This window comes from Myxocyprinus asiaticus, chromosome 38, assembly GCF_019703515.2.
Source record: "Myxocyprinus asiaticus isolate MX2 ecotype Aquarium Trade chromosome 38, UBuf_Myxa_2, whole genome shotgun sequence".
Taxonomy (NCBI): domain Eukaryota; kingdom Metazoa; phylum Chordata; class Actinopteri; order Cypriniformes; family Catostomidae; genus Myxocyprinus; species Myxocyprinus asiaticus.
The window spans coordinates 22,374,922-22,401,867 of record NC_059381.1 but is presented as its reverse complement, the minus strand read 5'-3'; the positions used below and the strand labels follow the sequence as shown (position 1 = coordinate 22,401,867).

General features: G+C 38.6%; 2 pseudogenes; one reads left to right on the top strand and one right to left on the bottom strand.

The window, feature by feature from the left end:
* Positions 1 to 283: 283 nt before the first annotated feature.
* LOC127428582 (calpain-1 catalytic subunit-like) lies at positions 284 to 5,359 on the top strand (annotated as a pseudogene).
* Positions 5,360 to 7,342: 1,983 nt separating this feature from the next.
* LOC127428581 (Bardet-Biedl syndrome 1 protein homolog) lies at positions 7,343 to 24,988 on the bottom strand (annotated as a pseudogene).
* Between the last annotated feature and the right edge of the window lie 1,958 nt (positions 24,989 to 26,946).

Below are 26,946 nucleotides of genomic sequence, written 5' to 3'. Positions count from 1 at the left end.
ATCAAGACGTTTCAACAAAGTAATGTTTGGATAATGCCACAATATCATAGTGTTTACACTGTTCGGGGAATCAGCCTACAGATGGTTTACTTGTCTCTGCATATTAGGCCAGAATAGGAGAAAGTATTTTAACATCGAAACATACTAATGTTAACTTATGTTAACCTATACAACCTTATTGTTAAGTAGTATCGTTGTATTTTAGTTGGAATATTCCTTTAATGTGAGTCGATTTTTAAAGTGATTTCTTTTATAGATGCCTGCTTTCTCACATTCACACAGGATGTCATTCAGTGACTTCATGTGTGAGGCAGGCTGGAGATCTGCAACCTGACAGCAGTGCATTACAGAGCACCGAGGTGAAGAAGTGGAACATAGCGATGAAGAAGAGGCAGCACTGCTGGTGGCTGCAGGAACTACCTGGGCATGTTATCTTTGATTAAAAGTTCTTAGGATACTTATTAGCTTACATGAAAGACAATTCTCTCATGCTAAGGTCTGTCTCTTTCTCTCTTCACAGCAACGTTTTGGATAAATCCCCAGTTTAAAATAGCTTTGAAAGAACCAGATATGAGAGTCAAGATGGCTGCACTTCCCTGGTGGCACTGATGCAGAAAATCGCCGGAAGTTGCGTCGAGAGGGCAAAGACATGGAGACGATTGGATTTGCCATTTATGAGGTAGGAGACTCATTTTGTGTGGGTCCAAGTAATATAACATCAAAACAAACACAGGAATTAATTAAAGTTTTAATACTTTAATTAAAATGAGTGAGTAAAATGAGTTTAAATACATTTTTGTGGTAATCAACATTATACCATAAATGCTGGTGATTGAGCTTAACTTGTGTTGAACTCGGAATAATCCTTTTTCAGATGCTTTTTACATGTCTAGAATGAAAATAACTTTTTAGTCACACTGTCAACTTGTAGGGCAACCCAGAAGGCTACAGTGGTTCAGGAATATTACTTGAAAAGACTGTCATGTTTTGTTCTACAACATAAATTACACACAGAGGTACTACGTAAGGACTACAATGGTTGTCCGATTAAACTGTTTATGTGCTTGACGAATGATGTGTAATTAAACGGACAACCATTAGAGTTTGTATATATTAACTTGTTCACAACTTGCCTTTTTAAAGCACACAACAGTTTCAAAATTCACGTTTGAGGTATTGTAGAACAAAACGGAAAAGTCTCTTCGAGTAATGTTAACCACAGACATGACTTTACTTATAAATCAAGAACCGCTATTCTAAAACCCCATTGAAAAATACCATAGGGAACCTATGACTTGAAAATGTCCATTTTCTTTCATGTTTTAGGACTATATAGATTAGGACAATCTTAGAAAAAATAAATAAATAAATAAATAAATAAATATATATATGTAAAAATAACTCAAATTAAAAAGAAAATGATAAATTTCCCTATTTATTATTCATTATAAATATTTTCTAAATCGTTTTGAATCTTTCTGTCTACCTAAACATTATTTCTCAGTCTTACAGGTTCCTAAAGAGGTATGAGATGTGATTCCAGATTAATGAAACTCATTAGTAAACCATTTGTTGTCAGTCAGGTTAGTGCCATAAACTGATCTGCAGATTAATTCTTAGTTCAGAATGTGTAAAACTGAAAGATCCTGCACAGTTAGCTGAGGTCACGCATAGTGTATGTAGTGATATGAATCTCCCTGCCTGTCAGTACCTAGGTGTGCACCTGAAGTGTGATTTCTTCCTCGCCCATATGTCCAGTGCTCGCTCCGAGCTCTTCATTAACCTGCGGGAGGTGAGCTCGGGTTTCTGCTTACCTGCAGGGGAAATATATCATCGTCCCCTCCACCTTTGAGCCCCAGAAAGAAGGAGACTTTGTGCTGAGTCTTCTCAGAAAAGGCTGCTGACTCCCAGTGAGTGAGCATTTGAGATGTTACGTCATATAATGTTAACCAGAGAATTAATGTACAGTCAGATGGTTAGAAATACGAATAAATGACCATTTCTTCCAAGTATTTTCATGCGCAGTGGTCCAAAGTCTTACACCACACTGAAATGGGTTTCAAAATATAATTTAAACCTTAAATTTGTGATACTGAGAATGTTAACTAAAGGGTCCGATTTCCTTTTTTCTGTTGAAGCACACAAGACGCTCTTTGAAACATTCTCAATCATGCTAGAATAACATGGATCATCAGGTTTTTGCACAAATGCATGCTGTCATTAAAGCAAAATACTAAACTGTTTCACTCAAATTGTTATGCTGATAATATACACTCACTGAGCACTTTATTAGGAACAATATGGTCCTAATAAAGTGCCTGATGTGGTCTTTTGCTGTTGTAGCCCATCCGCCTTAAGGTTTGATGTGTTGTGCATTCTGAGTTGCTATTCTGCTCACTACAATTGTACAGAATGGTTATCTGAGTTACCGCAGCCTTTGTGTCAGCTCAAAATCCACTCACTGGATATTTTGTGTTTTTGACACCATTCTGAGTAAACTCTAGAGACTGTTGTACGTGAAAATCCCAGGAGATCAGCAGTTACAGAAATACTCAAACCAGCCTGGCTGGTACCAACAATCATGCCACGGTCAAAATCACTGAGATAAAAATGTTTCCTCATTCTGATGGATGATGTAAACATTAAGCTCCTGACCTGTATCTGAATTATTTTATGCATTGCACTGCTGCCATATGATTGGCTGATTAGATAATCGCATGAATAAGTTGGGGTACAGGTGTTCATAATAAATTGCTCAGTGAGTGTATTTTGCAATGAAAAAATTGCATTAAATTAGAAATGCAAGGTAAAAGCTTTTCCACAAGTGGTCTTAGACTTTTGGGTGTATGCAATGTACTATATATGAACTGAATTTTTGTGTAACATGTATTAATGACTTATTTAAAATAGTAAGTTATTCTAAAAGGTTACCAAAAATTGCACAAGGAATGGAGAAAAAATTAGATGAGTTTTGTTATTTCACTATAGGCAGCTAGATGATGAAATTTCAGCAGACATGCCAGAGGAGGTGAGTATTTTCCTGTGATGGTTTTATTTTTTTAATAATCCTACAGTTATATTCTGTGACGTTTTGTTAATAACTGGCTATTTACGCGGCAGCCTGTGCTCTAGGTGAGTGACATTGATGAGGGCTTCAAGGCGCTCTTTGCAAAATTGGCAGGGCCGGTAAGGAGACAAGAAGTGGGAGGAGTTAATGAGAATGTTAATACCAGGGATGCAAACTAGTCACCTTTTAGCTAGTCACTTTTTCTGAAACTAATTTGCACAAATTGTTTGATAAATGTTTATATATTTTCCTTATTAAAATCACTTGAAAGGTTTCACTTGAAGCTTAAATACTTAAAAAAGCTTTAAAAATACAACAATAAGCTTTAAATACAATAAATAAATTAACTGAAAATATACATCTGGAAAACCTTCTATGACTTTCTCACTCTTCCCACTCTCTCTCTCTCTCTCTGGCCAACAGGAAATGGAGATCAGTGTGTCCAAACTCCAGATGATTCTAAACCGGGTCGTTGGCAAATGTGAGTGTGCTTATGGAGACATAAAGCAGACTTCACATTGGTACCTGGCTACAGTTACATAATATAATAATACACCATAATCCAGTTTTGACTAATGCAGCACAGGTAGTGGGTTATTAGGGGTAATTAAAAAAATATTCTGGTTAAATACATCTCGAACTCAACTGACAGAATGTGTGGCAAGCTTTCATTTACCACAAAATATAACTTTGACTAATCCCACAGCTGGTAAAAAAAAAAAGATTTATTTTTTATTTATTTTTTTATAACATGTCAAATTTAAACATGTCTAATGTAATGCACTTAGAATAGAAGCCTATGGGGCAAGTGTAGCAAAAGGTGTAATAGTAGAAATCCTAAAGTTTACATGGTCATGACTTGAGTTGAAAACTTGGATATAACTTTGCACAAATATGCTATATATGATTTTCTATGATTTTGAGTCGTAAGCATCATTTACATACAGTAGTGTGATAGTGGCATATTTCAAACATTTATTTGCAGTACTGTACACTTGCCCCATGTGCTTCCATTGTTAATGCCATTGTAAATGTGTTGAACGAGTCAAAATACTTTTCTGTGGTAAACGACAGCATGCCTCGTATGTTGGTTAATAGACTATGTTGTATTTAACCTGGAATATTTCTTTAAAATGATCCGATCAAAGATTAAAATGAAACTTATAATTGTGCTTCTTACAGATAAAGATATAAAGACAGACGGTTTTGGCAAAGAGGCCTGTCACGGCATGATAAATCTTATGGATGTATCCTTTAAAGGCTAAATTCTCAAGCATATTCAACATCATTATATCTCTCAACATTTTCTGCCAATTTATCTTGATCAAACCTTGACAACTGGTGTTGGGAACCTGAGACTGATAGACTTCCACGTGCTCTGGGAGAAGATCAAACGATATCTTGTCAGTGGCTACATTTTATGCATGCTTTATGGTGTATGTATATATAGTCAGATATATATATTGATGTTGCAGCTTTCTTTTTTAAAATACCACTAGGCTGGCACAATGAGTTCCTATGAAATGCGCTTGGCATTAGAATCAGCAGGTACCTGCCACATACGACACTCTTTAAGGTGCTCAACATCAATAATTGGTAAAAGTTATTTTTTATGAAAACATATATTGTATCTTCCTGTAAGGCTTCAAATTGACAAATAACCTGTTCCAGCTGATAATCCTGCATTATGCGAAGCAATACCTGAACGTGGACTTTGACAACTTTGTGGCCTGTCTGATCCGACTGGAGACTATGTTCAGTTAGAGTCCCAAAAACAAAAGACACTATTTCACATTTTAATTTCTCAATCTTATTACAGTCTACTTTCAAAATTAAATTGCTGCCAAAGCTGTTGGCCAAAGTGATGCCAAAGTTACAATCTACAGTGTTAATATAATTTATCTTTAGCCAAACACTTTGAGTTGAAACTCTGAAAAGTCAGAAAGTACAGTGTAATAACTCTAACCTGTTCAAATTTAGTGGCACATTATGACAGAAAAAACGAATATTTTATGTAAGAGCTAAATAGAAAAGAAGCATTTAAATGAAAACAATCTTGTTTTTTTCTAACAGAAACTTTTAAAACAATGGACACTGACGAAGATGCAGTTGTATCCTTTAGCTTCACCCAGGTTAGTCTTACTCTTTACTGGTCATTAGTAACGAGAAATTCAAATTACAATTGTTTTTCTGCCTCTCTGTAGCCCTGTGTTGTTTGTTTGCAACATCTTTCCTCCCTTTTGTTTTCTTCCTCTCTTCTTATAGTGGATCACCCTCACTATGTTTATTTAGATGGAAATCCCTCCTCTTCAATGCTTCTTTTGTTCCTAATCTTCTTTACTATGTGCCTCCTTTAACCTCAGTAGTATTTATGCAGTGGGTTCTTAATGTCAGGTATTATAGCACTTATATTATCAGGTATATAGAATGAGATATGATATACAGTTAAAGTCAGAAGTTTACATACACTTAGGTTGAAGTCATTAAAACTCATTTTTTAACAACTCCGCAGATTTAATATTAGCAAACTATAGTTTTGGCAAGTTGTTTAGGACATCTACTTTGTGCATGACACAAGTAATTTTTCCAACAATTGTTTACAGACAGATTGTTTCACTTTTAACTGACTATATCGCAATTCCAGTGGGTCAGAAGTGTTTACATACACTAAGTTAACTGTGCCTTTATGCAGCTTGGAATATTCCAAAAAGACAATTAGCCATTTAGCTTCTGATAGGAGGTGTATCTGTGGATGTATTTTAAGGCCTACCTTCAAACTCAGTGCCTCTTTGCTTGACATCATGGGGAAATCAAAAGAAATCAGCCAAGATCTCAGAAAATAAATTGTGGACCTCCATAAGTCTCATCCTTGGGAGCAATTTCCAAACGCCTGAAGGTACCACGTTCATCTGTACAAACAACAGTACATAAGTATAAACACTATGGGACCACACAGCCATCATACTGCTCCGGAAGGGGATGCATTCTGTCTCCTAGAGATGAACGTAGTTTGGTGCGAAAAGTGCAAATCAATCCCAGAACAACAGCAAAGGACCTTGTGAAGATGCTGGACGAAACAGGCTGCTCAGCAAGGAAGAAGCCACTGCTCCAAAACCACCATAAAAAAGCCAGACTACAGTTTGCAAGTACACACGGGGACAAAGATCTTACATTTTGAGAAATGTCCTCTGGTCTAATGAAACAAAAATTGAACTGTTTAGCAATAATGACCATCGTTATGTTTGGAGGAAAAAGGGTGAAGCTTGCAAGCCGAAGAACACCATCCCAACCGTGAAGTATGGGGGTGGCAGCATCATGTTGTGGGGGTGCTTTGCTGCAGGAGGGACTGGTGCACTTCACAAAATAGATGGCATCATAAGGAAGGATAATTATGTGGATATATTGAAGCAAAATCTGCCAGGAAGTTAAAGCTCGGTCACAAATGGGTCTTCCAAATGGACAATGACCCCAAGCATACCTCCAAAGTTGTGACAAAATGGCTTAAGGACAACAAAGTCAAGGTATTGGAGTGGCCATCACAAAGCCCTGACCTCAATCCGATAGAAAATTTGAGGGAAGAACTGAAAAAGCGTGTGCGAGCAAGGAGGACTACAAACCTGACTCGGTTACACCAGTTCTGTCTGGAGGAATGGGCCAAAATTCCAGCAACTTATTGTGAGAAGCTTGTGGAAGGCTACCCAAAATGTTTGACCCAAGTTAAACAATTTAAAGGCAATGCTACCAAATACTAACAAAGTGTATGTAAACTTCTGACCCACTGGGAATGTGATGAAAGAAATAAAAGCTGAAATAAATAATTCTCTCTACTATTATTCTGACATTTCACATTCTTAAAATAAATTAGTGATCCTAACTGACCTAAGACACGGAAAGTTTTCAACAATTAAATATCAGGAATTGTGAAAAACTGAGTTTAAATGTATTTGGCTAAGGTGTATGTAAATTTCTGACTTAAAATGTATACTTAAAATTACTGAGCCTGTTTTCCTAATGTTCCTTAGTGAATTGGTAGTACATTTAACTTAATACTTTGAGGGCTACATATTTCATTAAATGTGACAGTAAAGACAAGCATAAATGTATTACCCAATAGTCCCAGAAAAGGCACTGAACCTCATTTTATTTGCATGGAAGAAACTGCTATAAAGCTAACATGCATGCAAGCAGCATTGACCTGTCTTTTTCTGCATGCCTGCATGCTTTTCCATTGCAAGATTACTCAGAGAAAACAACGGTTTATGCAATTGTAACCATTTTATTAAAACAACTGAATCATAATAAATAAAGCCTCATAAACAATCCTTAAAAGTGCAAGCGAGTTATAAAGTGCGTGGTCATTATATGCTTTTTTTAACTTACAAATATACAGGACTACCACAATGATGTCTCTATATGACTTATAATGGAGCGCTTGGTCTTGTAGCGGTCAATCAAAAGCTCTGTTCACTACCCATTCAATATTACAGAGATTTTGTCTGTGAGGACATGCCCCCTCAATCCTGATCTAAGCTACAGGTACCACAATGGCTCTGTGACCAGCACAAGCTTCTCTTAACTCCTGTGACCAAAGGCTCTCCGTTTCTGGGCAGCTCTGTGGAGAAACCTTGCTGCTAGATACTGCTAGCACAGCAAGAGTTGAGGCAATAGAGTGCTAGAGGTGTCCCGCTTTCTCTTTCTTAGTTGAGAGCTAGTCCTTCACTTACAGGCATGTTGATGTGGGCGGTGAGGAGAGGAGCACCTTTTCCTTCCCTCAGCACAAACACCTAAAATGAGGAACGCAACATTCAAAATCTGATTTGTTCCATGCCAAGTCTGTTGTCTGTAATTTAAAGTTTATGTTGTACATCCTAATCAAAGGACTGTATTCACACAGTGGCTATGTTGGGAATGTAATACTAGAATACTATATATATATTGCCTATTTTTTTTTTTTTTAAATAGCTAGTGAAACAATAGGCATTATTCCACAAACAGTGGTATCCTACATTGTTGTCACATGACCTTATCATGTTGCTTCTTAGTGGCGTCCATGTCTTGACTTTAGGCAATCAGGGCCCATATTCATAATTATCTTACCTCTACGAGTTCTCCAAAGAGTGCCTAGCTATGAGTTTTTGCTTAAACCCTATTCACAAAACTGCTAAGAGCAAGTTTTACTAAGGAAATCTTAAGATAAGAGTAAGGCGGACTTGACCTCCTTGCTATGGATGACATCACGTTTTATTAGCGTGCTCTTTTAAATCGCCCACAGTGATTGGTAGACAGGGAACAGCTATTTGTCAGCTAATTGATGGATGGATGGATGAATGGATGGATATTTCTCTCGGTTCATGAACATTTCTTCACCCTGTGTTGATGAAATGAAACGAGCATGCATCCCTTCAACAGCATCAAAACACCGGGTAGCCCCGCGATTGCCGTGATTCCCCATGAATTCCCCATTTTTTTCTCTGCAGTGAGCACGCATCCACAGTACAAAATACGCTATGAATTGTAGGACAATGTGTGGTCTGGAGAGGGCATATTATATATAGTTTGATAGATTATTCTGCAGACGGATGACAGAAATTCCCAATTCATCCATGCTACACAGTTTTATTTTGATGTGGCCAGGGACTGCAGAGTTTTAAAACCTTTATCTCTGGTATAATTTGGTTGTTTCAGTTTGTGGGAGAGTTAAGCATCTCTAACTAAGTTTACCATAATGAAAACACCCTCGCAATTCAGGCAATACCTTTTTTTTAAAAGATCAATGTCAACATTATAATATTTATAATATTATATTACTAAAATGCATCGACTCAGTTGTAATTCAGGCGATAACTTTTTAAACAGTCAATATCATAATATTGTACTATATTGTTTTTTATGTGGATTGATGACAGCAGCCATGCATCGAATCATTTGAGAGACGCTCTTAGGGATTTAGAAGTCCTCAGGAGGACTTCTAAGCTGTTGTGGGTTTAGGAGCTACTTTTAGCATTAAAATGCTTCATGAATTGCTCTTAGATGAACGGGACATGAACTAATAATGAGTCAAAAATAGAGGCATTACCATTTGGCAAAGGCAGGTCATTTGGGTGTTTTTTGCATACTGAGGACAATATACATACTATATACTGCAGCAATAGCAAGAACAGCATGGTAGTATGCTATTCAGAGCATAGCTACTGTTTGTGGGTTAACATTAATGCACCATGGATGTTCTAAATGTCTCACTTTGATGATGTCAGAGATCCCTTTGTCACTCAAGCACTCCACTAAAGTGTTGATGGGGTAATTCAGCCCTGGAACCAGCAGGGGGATCTACAGACACACAAATTCACAGTTATCAGAAAAAACATTTATTTGATTTCAGTAACAACAAAGGTTATAATTAAACTGCTCAAATAAGGTCACCTTGAAGAAAGCTGTCCTCATGCTGTACAAACCTTCATCATGACCGGACAGCAGGCTGCAGTGTTTTGGATGTTTAGAGTGAGCTTGAAGGATGGTCCCAGCCCTTGAACCTGAGCAGAAAAGAGTAAGCAGAAGTGAAGATCGGTATCAGTCATCTTGTTCAGCCCACAGAATTACTCAACTCACCACAGCGTTCATCTTGAGTGGCTCGGTCAGGCTGGCTGACATGGGCGTGAGGCTGGACTCGAGGGCTTTGACATAGGCCCATGCTGCAGCTAGACGCAACCTGCTCAAGTCCATCTGGAAAGCTCTATGCATGGCTGTATACAAAAACAAAACAAAAACAAAACAACAACAACAACAGCCTCATAAGGAGGAACTATAAATGACAATTACAAATCATATTTTTAGATTTTTGAAATGACAATGGGTGCATTTCATTCAGAAGTGATCATCCCTGTGCCCTTTTCCCTTTGAAGACTTCCATTATGAGAGCCTCAGAGGGCTGAAATGTGTGGGGCCATTCAGAACTCACTTTTAAAGTAATTTTTATTAGAAATAGCATGGCTATCATTATAGTTCTCCATTCGAAGGCATCATTTATGCCAATATGAATGCTGTGCGTGTGTCCTGACAACTGATAAATCTTATTTCTTCCATGTTAACCTGAGATTTTGTCCTAACCAGCCATGACTGCAACAAGTATAGTAGATTTTTTTATATATATCAAATGTAGAAAAGTACTAATATAGAACAGCCTGGACTTTGTGTGACCCAGGAGAGGGCATATGAGGTTACTAAAAGTGCTGATACAAGAAACACTCAGTGCACTAAACTATAGCAGAAATGTTGCAAGAAACACTCTATGTCCTCAGCTGTAGCAATGAACAATGGTGCTGAGACATGAGAAAACTCTGGGAAGAACAGCAAAAGTTAAAGATTAACACAACCAATAATCAAAAGTAACTATATTATGCTCAGATTGTGATGTATTATTTACTCAGAAAGTATACTTTCATGATAAATGAATTTAAAATGTTATTTTTTAAAATGGACTAAAAGCCAGGTTTCCACCATTAAAAAGATGTCAGAGGCTCTGTGAAATAATGGTGGGAAACAAAATCCATTGGATACAAAAAATATTAAGAGGGCTTAGACATGAGGTAATGCTAGATTACAAACTGTATAAAAAAGGAGGGTTTGACCAAGAGAGTCAGATCTCAGCTGACATCTCGGGTTTGTTGGTGTGCTCAATAAACTCTAACCTTTGACACCTGGAACTCCTGACTTCGAGAGTTTTCTTACATAGAGGGAAGAAAAGTTTTCCACGCTCCACAACACAAGCTGCATTGAACATTTTGTGCCAGGTAGCTCAGACCACTGTTAATTCTTATTAGCAGCTTTTCCACTTAGCCTCAGACCTCGAGCCGCAAGACCAAAATCTATCTGCATTCCCACCATTGGGCCAATAGCCCCACAGCATTGCCCTAAAATCCGCCTTTAATACACCGCCCTGGTGCCAACGTTCCACACCCCGCCCATTTCACAAGCAAGAGGGAAGCTCAAGCTGAGGTATCAGACTCTGGATACTAGCTAGCCCTCGAAATGAACATGGATTTGTACTCTGCCTGCAATTTTTAACAATTTTCCCATACCTGTACAGTTGTGTGCTGGATACACAACTTGGTAAGTTCAGCGACAATATACTTAATCATGTCTTCATTTCGGCAGACGCCGTAGATCTGACATTGCACATTTTCATCAACCGAAATATTCAGAAGAGCCCTGATTTCATCTACTGACGATTCTCCATTCTCCATTCATCTGTTGAGGTAAGCTGGTAGCTATATATGAAAAATTGGGAAATGAGTATCTTGGTGCTGAAACCTCTGACCTGGCTCAGCTAAACGCCGCCTTTGACACTGACCCCGCCTCAATCCCCAGTTGGCCTTCTTTGACCCAAAGGTTATTGGCGGGCAAAAGACCATTAGCCGATGGCCCCTAGGAAGCCATTGGGAGGCACGATGAAGCCCCGCAATTGACAGTGGGAACACAACCGGCCCTGGCACGCACTAGCACACCCTCACTTATAGTGGAAATGCGGCTATTGGTCCACAATCCAGCTCCACATAGCTGCATATTAAAAGTGAAGTGTGTAATTTCTGCATGACTACCATTATCAAATGAAATTCCAAAAGCGAAGTTTTTTGTTTTGTTTTTGTAATTAACATTTTTATTGATCCATATACACATGTCAGAGAAAAACTCAACACATATATGAAGAATCAACATTTTACATTAAACCCCACTAATACAATCCCACCCTGACCCCCAGCGAACACCCCTGTGGTCCCACATAATAACACATACATACACAATCCCCAAAAAAAAATAATAATAATAAATTAAAAAATACATAAAATAAAATAAAATAATAATAAACATACATGATTAAACTAAAGTACACTTGCCACATCCCCTCCCCGAGAGTCCCCCCAAAAAACTAAATATTTGCCACAAGTCCCTAAACCCCAGCCTTCTACTTACCCCTGCCTCAAATTCAGCTACCCTCCCCATTTCCACACACCACTCCAAAAAAGAGGGTGCTCCACTCGACTTCCAACCCCTTAAAATTACTTGCCTGCCGATCATGAGACTGGTCAGAACCCAATTTTTAATGTGATTATCCCCCAAATTCATGACTACCCCATCACCCAAAATACAGAGTCTGGGACAAAGCTAAATTTGAACATTCAAAACATCACACAAATAATTCCGAACCTTTAACCAAAAATCTTGGATCTTAACACACCCCCAAAAGACATGGGTAGTGTCTCCAACTTCTGATTGGCATTGCCAGCAGGTGGGTGTGTTTTTAAGGCCAAGCCTATATAATCTAGAGGGGGTCCAATAAAATCTATGTAAAATATTAAATTGCATAAGGCGAACCCTTGCATCTCTAGATATAGACTTGACATTTTTCAGAATCTTAGTCCACACTCCTTCCTCCAATACCAAATTTAAATCTTTCTCCCATAATCTCTTGAGAGAATTTAAAGCTCCATCCCCCAGACTCTGAGTTAGCAGGGAGTAATACACTGATGCCTCATGACCTTTTCCAAAAGCAGCAATCACCTCCCCCAAAGCACCCTTAGGGGGGTGTGTGCTACTCCCAAAAACAGTAAAGAGCATGTGGCGCAGTTGTAAATACCTATAAAACTGAGATCTGGGAATCCCAAAATGATGACCCAAATTCTCAAAAGATCTCAACACTCCACTCTCATACAGGTCGCCGAGTGTAGTAACCCCCTTCACAATCCACTCTGACCAGCAGAAATGGGACTTGTTGATACATAATTTGGGGTTCAGCCATATGCTTGAGGCAACATTTAAATAAATGTCTGAATTAAATACTCTGGCCACTCTTGTCCAAATCACGTGCAAATGTGAAATAACAGGGTGTGATTTAACTTCTCCGGTTAGTTTGATAGAAAGGCTTTGCAGTGGCAAAATAGGGGCAAGGACTTCCTGTTCAATAGAAAACCAGGGAGGGGCTCTTTCAGGTGGAAGCAACCAATGAGCCAAATGCCTGAGACTGAATGCATAATAATAAAACAAAATCTTGGGTAGGCCTAGCCCACCTATGTAGTTTGTTGAAATGTAGTCTGGAACGCTTACCATTCCAAATAAAGGACTTTGCTATGCTATCAAATTGCTTGAAATAAGAGAGGGGGACATCTATAGGGAGTGACTGTAGTAGGTAGTTGAATTTTGGAATACAATTCATTTTAATAACATTAACCTTCCCAATCATCGATATATGTAATGAAGCCCACCTGTCCACATTGCTCGAAAACTTTTTTATTAAGGGGTCAAAATTAACTCTAACTACATCAGACAAATTTGCTGGAAATAAAATAACCAAATGCTTAATGCCATGTTTGGGCCACTGGAAGGCGCCCAGCTGAAAAGCCGTTACCGGGCAGTATGCTGTCAGAGCCAAAGCTTCAGATTTAGACCAATTGACTTTGTATCCTGAGAGCTCGGAGAAGGAATTAATAATTCTGTGGAGGCAAGGCATAGATCTAGTGGGGTCAGAGACAAATAATAAAATATCATCCGCGTAAAGCAGAAGCTTATGCGCCACACCTCCCACCATCACCCCTAAATCATCCTCCTTTCTTATCGCGGCTGCTAATGGTTCCAGGGCAAGACAGAACAATAATGGGGAAAGAGGGCAACCCTGCTGAGTGCCCCTATTCAGAGTAAAATAATCTGAAATTTGTTTGTACCGCTGCTACAGAGTGTCTATAAAGTAACTTAATCCAACCACTAAATGTATTCCCGAACCCATACATTTCCAAAATCTATAGATAGATAATCCCACTCTACCATATCAAACACCTTTTCGGCATTGAGAGAGATGGCAGCGACCGGAGACTGATCATTCGCTACTGACCACATGATATTAATGAACCGTCTAAAGTTATCAGAAGAGCTACGGCCCCGAATAAACCCCACCTGATCTATATGTATAAGAGATGTCATAACTTTACTTAACCGGTTAGCCAATATTTTTGACAAAATTTTAACATCTAGCTGGATCAGGGAAATTGGACGGTAACTTTTACACTCACTTGGATCTTTGTCCTTTTTAAGAATCAGACTGCTTCGGGCTTGTGTCATGGTTGGCGGAAGCTTTCCATTCTTTAATGATTCTGTATAAACTTCTAACAAAAGTGGAGTCATTTCTGTAGCATAAGATCTAAAAAGTTCAGCGGCAAAACCATCTGGCCCCGGAGCCTTGCCTGTAGGTAAGGCCTTAATTACCTCTTCAAGTTCCTCCAAGTTTATCTCAGAATCAAGAGAATTTTTTTTGCTCAGTCGTCAATTTAGGGAGATCTAATGGTTCCACAAATTTTCTAAAATCTTCATCAGTAGATGAAGACGTGGAAATATAGAGATCAAGACAGAACGCTTTAAAGGCATTATTAATATCAATGGCCGAAGTAAAAATTTCACCCCCAGCAGATTTCACTGAGGGAATGGTAGAAAAAGACTCTCTCTGATTTATATATCTAGCCAAAAGCTTCCCTGCTTTGTCACCCGACTCAAAGTATGACTGTCTTGCCCTGAATAACCAAAACTCCACTTTCCGTGACAAAATACCATTATATCTGTATTTTAATCGAGTCAATTCTCTGAGGCCATCAGACGACATTCTGCGCTTCAGCTCTGCTTCAGCACTTTTAATATTCTCTTCCAACTCCACGAGTTCTCGGGCTTTGGATTCTTTGGTAAATGAGGCATAATGTATGATCCGACCCCTAAGAACCGCCTTAAGTGCCTCCCAAGCCATGCCCACAGAAGATACTGAGGACCAGTTGGTCTCCATATAAACACTGATTTCAGTCTTTAACATTTGTTGGAAATCAGGATTTTGCAAAAGGGATACATTAAAGCGGCAACTATGTGATTTCTTTTTCTCCGTATGTGGCAACACATCTTAACTCACCAGGGCATGATCTGAGACTAAGATATTTCCAATTGAGCAATCAACAACAGATGAAATGAGGGACTTAGATATTAAAAAAATCTATTCTAGAATAAATCTTATGGACTGATGAAAACAATGTACAATCCCTACCAGATGGGTTCAAAAGTCTCCAAATATCTGTAAGACCAAGATTTTTACACATCCTGTGAAGTGTCAGTGTTGCTCTAGGGGGCTTATACACTTTTGCTTCACTATGATCAAGGACTGAGTCCATCAAAAGATTAAAGTCTCCTCCCAATATTATATCATGAGGGGTGCCAACGGCTTGCAACATCCCCTCAAGATCTATAAAAAAGCCCTGATCATCAGCGTTAGGTGCGTAAATATTAGCCAAAATCAACCTTTGCCCCTGAATTTCTCCTAAAACAATAATGACTCTTCCTAATTGATCTTTACTCTGTTTAAGACATTTGAATTGTAGATGTTTATTTATCAGTACAATGACTCCCCTGCTCTTACCCACACTAAAGAAAACATGTCCACCCCATATCTTCCCAAATTTTTCAGCTTCCTGCGGAGAAAGATATGTTTCTTGAAGAAACACTATATCATATTTCTTATGTTTAAGAAAAGAAATAACCTTTCTTCTTTTTATGGGGTGCCCCAACCCATTCACATTCCATGTGGAGAGAGATAACCTACTCATATTAACATTTGACATATTGAAATAATAATAAAAAAAAAAAAAAAAAAAGAATTGTGTGTCAAAAACAAGATTATACAGACCACATTCCCCATTAGTGCAACAATCAAACCCTGAACTTCCCCCCAAACAAAACAAGCATAAAAAAGACAAACGTGCGCATTAACCCCGCGCACGACAGCACCAACCGGCATCAATCCCTCTAAACTCAAAAGGTTCATGTACGCATACGAGAACCCCCACAACAACTTTGCCAACGGTTTGCTGAAATCCAGTGCTTCTATACAAATTTTGTGAGGCAAAATTACATATCAGAAAATACTTTGTAAAACAGACCCCAGCCAATAAACACAAAGAACATGTAGATTCATTCACAGAACTGTCTCGAAGGTGTGTTCCTCCACAAAACAAACTCCAGCTGATATAAAGCTGTTCAGTTTCCTCGGACAGACAAACAATTGTTCAGTGAGCCGGCTATTTATAAGTACGGCAGATGACATAATCATTCTAGTATCCCTTAAAAATATTCCACAAAAACAAACTCTAGCCAACAGGAGGCATAAGCACAAAGAACGAACAGATTCATCCAAAACTGTCCCAAAGCAGTGTTATTCCACAAGTCAAACTCCAGCCGCTAGGCGGAACCAGAAAAAAAAAGAAACAAAACAGGCATCCCGGTTACTCGGATGATCAAGGGCCAAACTCACTCGGAGGCTGCGAAAAAAAAAAAATACACCATGACTTACTCAGCCCATCAACTTTATAAAAGACGTCCTTTATGTGAGCGTGTAGATATTTTGCGGTTATCCATAGTGTCCATTCTCAATCTGGCCAGGAACTTCAGTGCAAAAATGGTCTTCCGTCAATGCAAAAGTTTCTTGAAGGAAGTGTCATTCCACAAAACAAACTCCAGCCGCTAGGCGGAGCCAACACAAAAAGAAACAAAAAATGGCGCCCAGCTTCCTCACACAATCGAGTGTATGTTCAGCAAGTCAAACCACTAATATAAGAAACATCAAATGGCTTACTCACTCCAATGTATTTATGAAGGAGAGTGCCTGTTTTGGACATGTAAATACTTTGTGACCATCCTTCATTTCTATTCTCAGTTCGGCGGAAACATCAATGCAAAAGCGATCTTCTGTTGATGTAAAACTTTCTTACATTCCTTGAACCGATCGCGTTTCTCTCTTGTCGAATTCGCAAAGTCCGTGAACAAGAAAATATTGTGATTCTTCCAAGAAAGCTTTCCTTTGCTCCTCGCCTGGCGCAACACGAGATCTTTATCGGATTATCTCAGTAATTTGGCAAGAATTGATCAGGGCCTGTCTCCCTCAGCGGATCTGCGAGCCGGGACTCTGTGAGCTCGCTCGATTTCCAGTTTATGGCCTGTTATGTCGAGCAGACTCGGGAAGAGCTCGTCCAGGAATTTCACCATATCTCTGCCCTCTACATGCTCAGGAATTCCAAAAATCCGTATATTGTTCCTTCGGCTCATATTTTCAAGATATTCCAGTTTTTCCAAAATGTGTTCCAAGTCTGTTTTGGGCGCAGGCAGATTAGCGGATAATTCCCTTTCCGATGACTCCAGATAATCAATCCGTTTCTCAACATCTGCCACTCTTGTGACCAACTCAGAGAATTTTGTTTCCATCGCCGTAATCGATCGACGTATTACAGCGAGATCCTCCAAGTCTGCAACAACCTTCGTCAGCATCATCGAGAGATGTTGGACAGTTGACGCTGAATTTCTTCTCCCGACGTGCCTTCCAAATCGAGTCCCCGGCTCGCGGCCTGTTCAAGGGTGTAAGCTTGAGCACGTAAGTGTCTTTTAATGTCTCCAGAGTCTGAGGATTTTGACTTCTTTGCCATGTTTACCTCAAAGAGCAAATATGTAATTGGGTGTATTGAATCTCACCTAATTATAACATAAAAATAATTAAAAAACTAGCAAAGTGCGCAGAGCTCGTGATTCACACGTCTGCTTCTCACATGGCATCACGTGTTCCTCATCAAGCAAAGTTGTTTTTAAAATAAGTTTCCCAAACACTTTATCACTCTGCCATTGGTCATCAAACACATAGTCCCACCCCAAACTTACACCATTTTTCGAGACAATTTTGCTCTATCATGCTGGTCAAGGGACTCAAACAAAGAAAGCAATGTTTAAAAGTGCCACAGTGTTTACACTTTTGGGGGAATCAACCTTTGAATGGCTTACTTATAGTTGTCTCTGCACTTACTGCTGGTCCAGGAGAAAATATTTTAATAGAAAATGACACTCTTCACCTTTAAACATCAATTATGTTGCAGCACTTACAGTAGAGACAGGGAAAGCACTTGACCCTTGAAACGTGTCGTATTGATGGTCAACATTAGAACTGGTTATTAAAAATCTGTACTGGCAGTCTAGAAACTAATGTGTCTCAGCTATCCCTGTACTCTGTGTTGAGTGCTGGCTGATAGATGGTTGAACAGACCGATTGCATTTTCCCGCTCTCTCAAGGTCTGGTCCACATAGAGCTTGGTCTTCTTGGGCACATTCAGACGGATGCACTGGGCTATTGGGGGGCCAGGAGCCGAGTCCTTCTCATCAAACACAGCTGTTCACGATCACACCTCCACCTGGAACACAAGCACAAACATGCATATATTAAGAAAAAAAACATTAAAATGCTTTGTAGCTGTACTAAAGGTCTTAATCTTTTGTTTGGTCCTGGAACTACATTCTTGTAAAAAAAATAAAACAGTCCTAAACCTAAACATAATCTACAATTCAGAGGAAAATGATGGTAAGAATGATACACAAACCCCTAACCTTAAACTTTTCCCTATCCCTTAAATCTGATTGGCTGATAGGAATGTTGTTACAGGACCAGCAAGGATGTCCTACTTTGCAAAATCAGGTTAACTTCTTTATCTACCATGTAATACAGTATGCCTACAAAGGAAAACAAATAATACCTTTTGTGGTCACAATCAGGGTGCCGTCTTCCCATCCATAATGGCCAAAACAAATGCTTGTCACTACATCTTGTAAGACATAATTGACAGCCTCTGATGACAATTACTATTCACACTTAAGCTGAACAATACTAGTGTTGCAGGGACACTTCTCAGATATCATTATACAAAGAATGAGGACTAGGAGTTTTGAATTCAAGATGGTTATTTTGACTCTTACTGGCATCTTGATGGTGCTGATCAGATTTTTGTCTCGGTACATGTGTACTTCACAACTGGACAGAGCCACCAGCACAGCCTGGAATCCCCTTGTGGGAAGGTCCACCAGGGCCATGGTGGTGACAGATACAGGCAAATAAGCCATCCAAAGCTTTTTTCCCTGCAAGAGAATTCATATAATGGTTACACTAGCATTATCATCTCTGGAAGACAAAAAAATAAAAAATAAAATAAAATAAAATAAAATAAAAAACACTACCATAGCCATTATTGTTAGTGTGTGAGAGATAAAGGTTTTTTGCCATACCTTTTGAGTGTAAACATGCAAAGTCTCTTGAGTACATCCTACGACTAAATTTTTTCCCATCCTCACCAGACCCACCGGGTGAGAGGACAGCTCAATGCAGTACTTGGGCTTCAGGGAATCCCTTTTACACAGTGAGACAATGGTATTTATTTCGGAGTGCTGCTCTATAGTGATATGTTTAATGGTTTAAAATGGCTTTTTTTTTTCAAACTTATTTTGCAAGTTACTCTAGCATCGCAGAAGGCTATGTAAGTAGCAAATTTGGAAGAGGCCTTTAAATAAATTGCAAATTAATTTGTTTAATTACCTGCGTAGTGTGTAGATGTTGTCGTTGTGACAGGCCACGGTGATACGGAACTCCATATCAAATTGACCAGTCATGTCCACGAGTGTGGGTGTACTAGGCAGTGACATCTGAAAACACACAGGAAAACTAACAGCAATTGTAAAGAGTTCATTTTAACAAGTTAAAAAAACATTTTTTTATGAAAAGTAACTAGTTTTAATGCAAACCAGCATTTGGTCCCAAACTTGAAAGTTGCTACTGAGTGATTGCATAATTTAGGCTAAGTTTAGCCCCTGAAATAAAATCAGGAGCTATTGGCAGATTATAGTGTTAAACTAACATTTATGACCCATGTGCTTACCTTGGAGAGGATGGTAAAGGCCTCTGGATCTAATATGTAAACATCACTGTTCTCTGTGCCAATCACCAGACAGCTAACTGCATCCTCACCTGCCATGTTCTTCTTCAATGTTCCTATACAGGTAATGACCATCTGAGACAAACAGATACAAAAGCTATGTTAGTGTGCTTGCTTTTGTTTGGCTATTTGTGTGACTGTGTATGTGCATTCACAGATATGGGCACCTGTCTACGAATAGGCTGTTCTTTGTGAAGATGAACGAAAGTCTCCATTTCCTGTGGCTCAAGCATGAGGAGGCTGAACAAAGAAAATAAACTCAATTCATTTATAGATAATTACCACCAACAATTCAATTTATATTAATTCAAGATTTATATTAATCTATGCAAGCAACCTAGTGTCAAAAGTATTGGCTTTGTTATCGCTGATGATGATACTCATATTTAGAGAGCAAAGTGGCCAATGACCAATAAAATGTTGATATAATATACTGCATACACTCACTGAGAACTTTATTAGGAACACCTGTACACCTATTTATTCATGTAAATATCTATCAGCCAATTGTGTGGCAGCAGTGCAATGCATAAAATCATTCAGATACGGGTCAGGAGCTTCAGTTAATGTTCACATCAACCATCAGAATAGGGAAAATATGTGGTCTCAGTGATTTCGACTGTGGCTTATTTGTTGGTGCCAGATGGGTTGATTTGAGTATTTCTGTAACTGTTGATCTCCTGGGATTTTCACACACAACAGTCTCTAGTGTTTACTCAGAATGGTGGCAAAAAAAACCAAAAGAAAATCCAGTGAGCAGTCGTTCTGAAAATGAAAATGCCTTGTTGATGAGAGAGGTCAATGGAGAATGGCCAGACTGGTTCGAGCTGACAGAGAGGCTACGGTAACTCAGATAACCACTCTGTAAAATTGTAGTGAGCAGAATAGCATCTCAGAATGCATAACACGTTGAACCTTGAGGTAGATGGGCTACAACAGCAGAAGACCATGTTCATTGGGCACATTATTAGGACCATAGTGTTCCTAATAAAGTGCTCAGTGAGTGTATAAAACAATTTACTGACAGCAATAATATGTATTTAAATAAGCACATATTTTATACAGTATTTAACCAAATTCACACCCAAAAAAAGAAAACTGAAAATGTGACAAGGCTAGAAGTAGAGTGGAATAGCAACTGTTAATAGCACAGTCGGACTCAATTATATCATTATGAGCAACTGTTGCATAGAGATCTATGTAAAATTATTATGCATTGTCATTTCAAAGATAAGAGAGGAAGAAGTTGTACCTTAGTGATCTGACAGAGAGTGGAATTTCTGCTTTGTTCCTGTTCAAGAGGAATTAATACAATTATCAACAATAGCAAACAGTTAAAATTGGAACTAGAACACAAAATACAATTAACTCACCTTATTCCTTCCAACATCTCTTTAAGGGTCACTGGATCAATCATGTCCTAACAGGGAAAATACCACCAAATACAAACTAAATGTTTAATTTAACAAGTATGTGCCCTAATTCTCTGTCAAAATATGTTATGCGCCACATCGAAGTACCAAAGAAGTCCTTCAATATCCCTAAACCTAGAGTTTCAATAGGAAATATGCCAACACAGGAAGGAAAACTGCACTCGTCAAGGGATTTTACAGTATATGTGCAGGCACAGAGCTGTACGGGTGATATAGTTTATGAAGTGAAAAACAGCTCACCTCCCTGGCCTGACTCCAAACGTCCTGCTCCAGAGGGTTCACCTCCAGACTAGGGAGTGTAAACTTGAAGTAGGGCTTCAAGTTCTTGTAGACATAGATAAAGGGTCCAGAAGCCACAGCAATGGCTGGGGTTCATGGCTCATGCAGGTCCATGAGGAAGGAGACAAGGCCAGTGGGCAAATCCAGCAGGGTGCTCTCACTCAACAGACCAATGCCATGGTACACCTTTAGCTTCATGTTACACTCTTCTGTGCCGAGATCACCCACCACCAGCTGGTGTACACACACACACACACACACACACACACACACACACACACTTTAAATGACTCATCACCAGTATACGTACACTGGTTTAAGTTGGATAAACCAAGTTGTGAAGACCACTATTTCTCAATACTGCTCCTTGAGGCCTCCCAAACCTACAAAGTTTGGATGTGACTCTTCTCTATTATCTGATTTTATTGATGTACTTGAACTGCCATCAGGCAATACCAGATGTAATTTTCCTGTGGCTCCAGATTAGTTATATGATATTGGCCACATACACTAAAAAGTTCAGAGAGTGACAATCACATTTAAATGTGGGAGTGAATACCCTACCCTTGCTTTCCATGTGTGTACAGAATATAGGAGTTACTCACAATTGTGATGACTGACAAGTGGGGATGTCATAAAATACTGATATATCAATTACTGATCGGCACGTTATTTTATTGATATATTTTTAAAAAATAGATTTATTAACATTAACCAACATATAAATTAGAAGCCTAATCTGTGTGCTCTCCAATGGCGTAATAGCTTTGGGAATCCATAAGGGGTAGATATAACATTTGTTGAAGCCGGTCGCCGTTAGGAGAGACACAGCTGCAGTCCAAACTAGGTTGTGGTGGATCAATTTACACAAAAAAGTTACAAAGGTTTTTGTACTTCTTCAAAAATGAACAAAGTGGCATTGATGGGTTTGCAGGTAAGTGTATAAAACTGGTGTAACTGCGCAAACTAAACGATTAGTAATGACAACGTTTATTATTAAATTGATCTGTGTGTAGCATTGAATACATTTCATTCAAGCTGTCAAACCACAAAAAGATGTACTTGTAACTGAAAATATATTGTGTAGGCTATATGAAAGATACATATACACAGTATCATCCAGTGATGGCTAGAGTAAATAATCTTCGAATTTAATGGAAAACTAAACGAGCTGCATTCAGCAGCACTGCACAATGTACAGCCACCAGAGTCATAGCTCATCATCTGTCAGTGGCGGTGCGTGTACTGTAATAAAATGTAACTGTTTCAAATTTTAAAATGCACCATGTCGTCCGCCAGACGAGTCCGGTGTGCTAACTCCATTAATTTACGCTGCCGTTCACACTTTACCAAAGTTGTGTTGAGAAATATGTTTGAAAAGACAAAGAATATTGTGCAACAAGCAGCCCTATTTATATCTAATATATATCGATAATCATCAGGAAAATCTTCCGATTATCGATGCATGAAAAAGGTGATAACCATAGCAACGTTGCCTTGCGCTTGTGAACAAGAAACAAGAATGCTACCCAGTTTAACCCGTTTTGTGTTTGCTATTTTTGAGCAAAGCGATTATCCATCAGAGACATATTATCATCCGCCAATGTTAAGTTAACTGTTCGAATTGCCGTGTTTCTATTATGCACGTCTAAGCGACTGCTGTTAAACAGCACGTGCTATCTCTGGACTATATTCTACGGGTTACCCCGAGACATCAGGGCTGATGAGAGAAACTACAGTGGAGAGAGACACTGGAATATATGAATAAGTGAAGACACCTCTGTTTGTGTGGTTTACACGCATCCCACACGAGCTATTGATCACAACACTAACAACTAGTTGTTCAGTTCGGTCCCGTACACACTACGTGAAATTTATGAAAATGGGGTTGTCACTCCCACAAATTGCCGAACTGTGTGTGTACAGAACAGGATTAATCACTAAAAGGTGAACTGACAAAGGAATTTAGCTGCGGTGTGTACATGGCCGTTGAAATGTGCCCCAAACTGATTGCCAATAAGATGCAGGTCACATATTTCCGGAGGTGTATACGCCAGCTAAGCAACTGACATTGAGATTCATTGAAATGTCAATGGATGTACAGTAGACATCCTTGAATCTAACCAGAGATTATTTGGCAGAGATGGGCCACTTCTATTTAAATTAATGGGAAGTTGGAACGCTCAACCAAGGAGCTCTGAGAGCCCAACGGTCAACGGATGTAGAAAGGAAGTCCCGCCTTACAGTTAAAAGAGCATCAACTCTAAAATGTGCATGCGGATTAGTTATACAAGCCAGGAAAATTTAGTTTTTTAGCGTAATATGAGGTAAAGAATCAAAATTTATGATACCAGTATTGTCAGATTTTATTGCTGATTTGAAATATGTTCTTTGCTCATCATGTTGACCAACCGTTGTTGAGATTTTGGTCTTTCTCCATTCAAGTAGATAGGAGCTGCACTGGCATGACGGGAAACAGCCTCCCGAGAGCGTTCCAAAGATGGCCGACAGTGGACTGACTTGCTAGAAAGACATTGGTCTAACTAATGCAAATGTTTGTCCTAGAGCAAAAGGAATATGGCAATTGGCTCTTTTAATTGGAATATTAGACTCCGTTTCATACAGCCTCCACTGAGCGATTCACTGAGCGATTTCTCCCATTAATTTTCCTCTAAGTTGTCAGTGTCCTCCTTATATTATCTCTAGTTGAGTACAGAAATTGTGCTGACTGGGAGAGCAGAAATGCTTGCTTTAAACGATAGGTAATCTTGGCAATTACGCTTGAATAATAATAATAATAATAATAATAATAATAATAATAATAATAATAATAAAAGTCACACAGGTCTCACCTTATTCTCACCATCACTATGCAAGTCTGAAAATGCTGTGGAATAAAAAAAAACTATTCTGAGCAGCAGAATATGGTATTGCAGGCTAAACTATGTAAGTGGTTGAGTTTGCACGTTCATGCAACAGTGACTCACCAATGCAAGAGGAAAAGGTATATAGATTGGCGACTGGATCATAGTGGGCATCAAGCCATTTGGAACTGGCCACTGAACTATAAAGAGCACAGGGGAAGTCTCACTACTTCATTTAGGTCATCTTACTATTCAATGATTTGAAAACAGTTACATTTTCAACAAGGAAATGTGTATTATTGTGCCGCCGCTATATTTGTGCAAATATAATGTCCATAGAGTAGTTAGCTGGTGTACAAACAATTTTGCACATGTTCTGTCGTTAATTTGATAGAATTTTAAGTTATTTGTAATAAGCTTTAGCAACGGACTAGCTTCGATTGTTGTTTAACGCGTTATTTTCGATAAAAAGCGTCATAAATCAGCATATAGAACTCACGTGTTTTTAATTTCCTGGGGAACAGAGGACATGGTGGCTTTGATATTTTAAAATGCTCTTTAATAATGATCTAGGCTGTAATAATCAAACCCCTTGGACTGTCTGCTAAAATTCTCAGCTCGGCTTTCCCCGTTCCTATGGCAACCACGCAAGCGGGAGCGCTGAAGAGCTGAAGAGCGCTATATTGAAACACTTCCGCCAGAAAGGTTTCGTTTCAATAAATAGTTCCGAACACGAATGGATCCGAGGACATTCTCCCGCCCTTCGTGGTTTTCGCGGCAAAACCAAGGTACGCACATACCGGTCGATATCTTGGAGGTATTTTGAAATCTCTGGGTCTAAACCACTGATCAGTGGTCTAAACTGTGGTGACTTCAAGTTATTTGGTCTTCTAATTAAAATATGCTATTCATGGGTAAAGGTACTTAAGCAAAAGGGCTGGGTATCGAGATTTCACGATTTGACACGATTTCCGATTCACAACAAGCTCTCGATTCAATTCCGATACGATTTGATTTGATTCTTATTCATTTTGGTATATTTCAGTAATGTCCATTTTGCTTACAAATTAAATAAAATTTTCTCTGCAAATGCTGTAAATTATACAAAGAGGGAACCTTCTATCTCGGTACATTAACCCTTGTGCTGTGATACATTTTGTGCTAATATATTTTGTGTTCCCGGTCAAAAATGACCGATCCATTAAGATTTTTTGTTTATAAATCTCTAATATTGCATATGTTTTCACAAGATATTGCATTAGATCTATTTCTCAACTACTTTTCTTTGTGGTAATTATTAGATCGTTATGTAATCCTTTTTTAATTTTTCGTTGTGTATTCCTTTTTTATTTTTGTTGATAGAAGGAAAAAATGGAACGGGACACCTGTTGGTTTACTGTTGGAGTGAAGCGCTGCAACGGATGCTTCCATGGTGGACAGCATCATTGATTATAGCATCCGGTGTGTTAACAGTTGTGCTTGAGATGAATGTGTAATATATTCGGCTGCAATGCATTGGATGTACATTATGCGTAAACCATGAAAAGTACATTTCTAATGTTTTGGTGCTAGTTTATTCTCTTCCGATTGAGTTTCAAAAATGGCTGAATTTGAGGGACTGCACACTGTTAGCCAATCTTTGCCAATTAGCCAATCAGCTTTTCAGAAAGATGGTCAGAGACAGGGTGGTAAATTATCATATTACAAAATTATGACTGTTTTGGTGGGGGGGAAAACTTTACTAACATTATCAGTGGACCTCAGGAAAGATAATGAAACTATAAAAAAGAGCATTTTATGACCCCTTTAATAAAAGACTGATATTGGGAGTTTTAGATTAGTTTAAATCCAACAGAAAACTGTGAACTGTATAGCAGAATAATAACTTTTGGTTGTCAATCAGCATCTTTTAACCACTTTTTGACCACTTCTCCTTACATGTATGTGAGGGGGTGTGTTGTGACATCCCTGTGAAAAAAACAAAAAAACAATTGAAAACCTCAAAGAAATTCCATTAGTTTTAATGGTTATAAAAGGAATCTTAATAGTTTTAATGGAAACTATAATAGTCCCTGTGGGTCTCTTCTGGTAATGTGTTGGCTTCTATTGGTGGCATTTTATGTTTAGTGGAGACCATTAGGTACCAATACATATCTGAAATTAAAATACAAACCAGCAAATCCTAATGGAATATGGCCCCAAACACACTACACTCTTAATGGTATTTTTAATGGAAACCATTAGAATTTTAGTGTTTACTGAATGCCAATTTTTAATCACCTTGGACATTAAATACTAATTTAGTCATATATGGCAGTTTTAATCTGTTGTTGCAGTCATTATGTTTGCCATAGTGCCCTAATAGTTCTGCACAGTCTCATCTGTCCATATTGTTCTTATAGTCCTGATCTTCACCCAGGGCTCTTGTTTTGATCTATGTTTATAATGATAATAAACCACATTTGATTGATTTCAATGGATGACAAGTT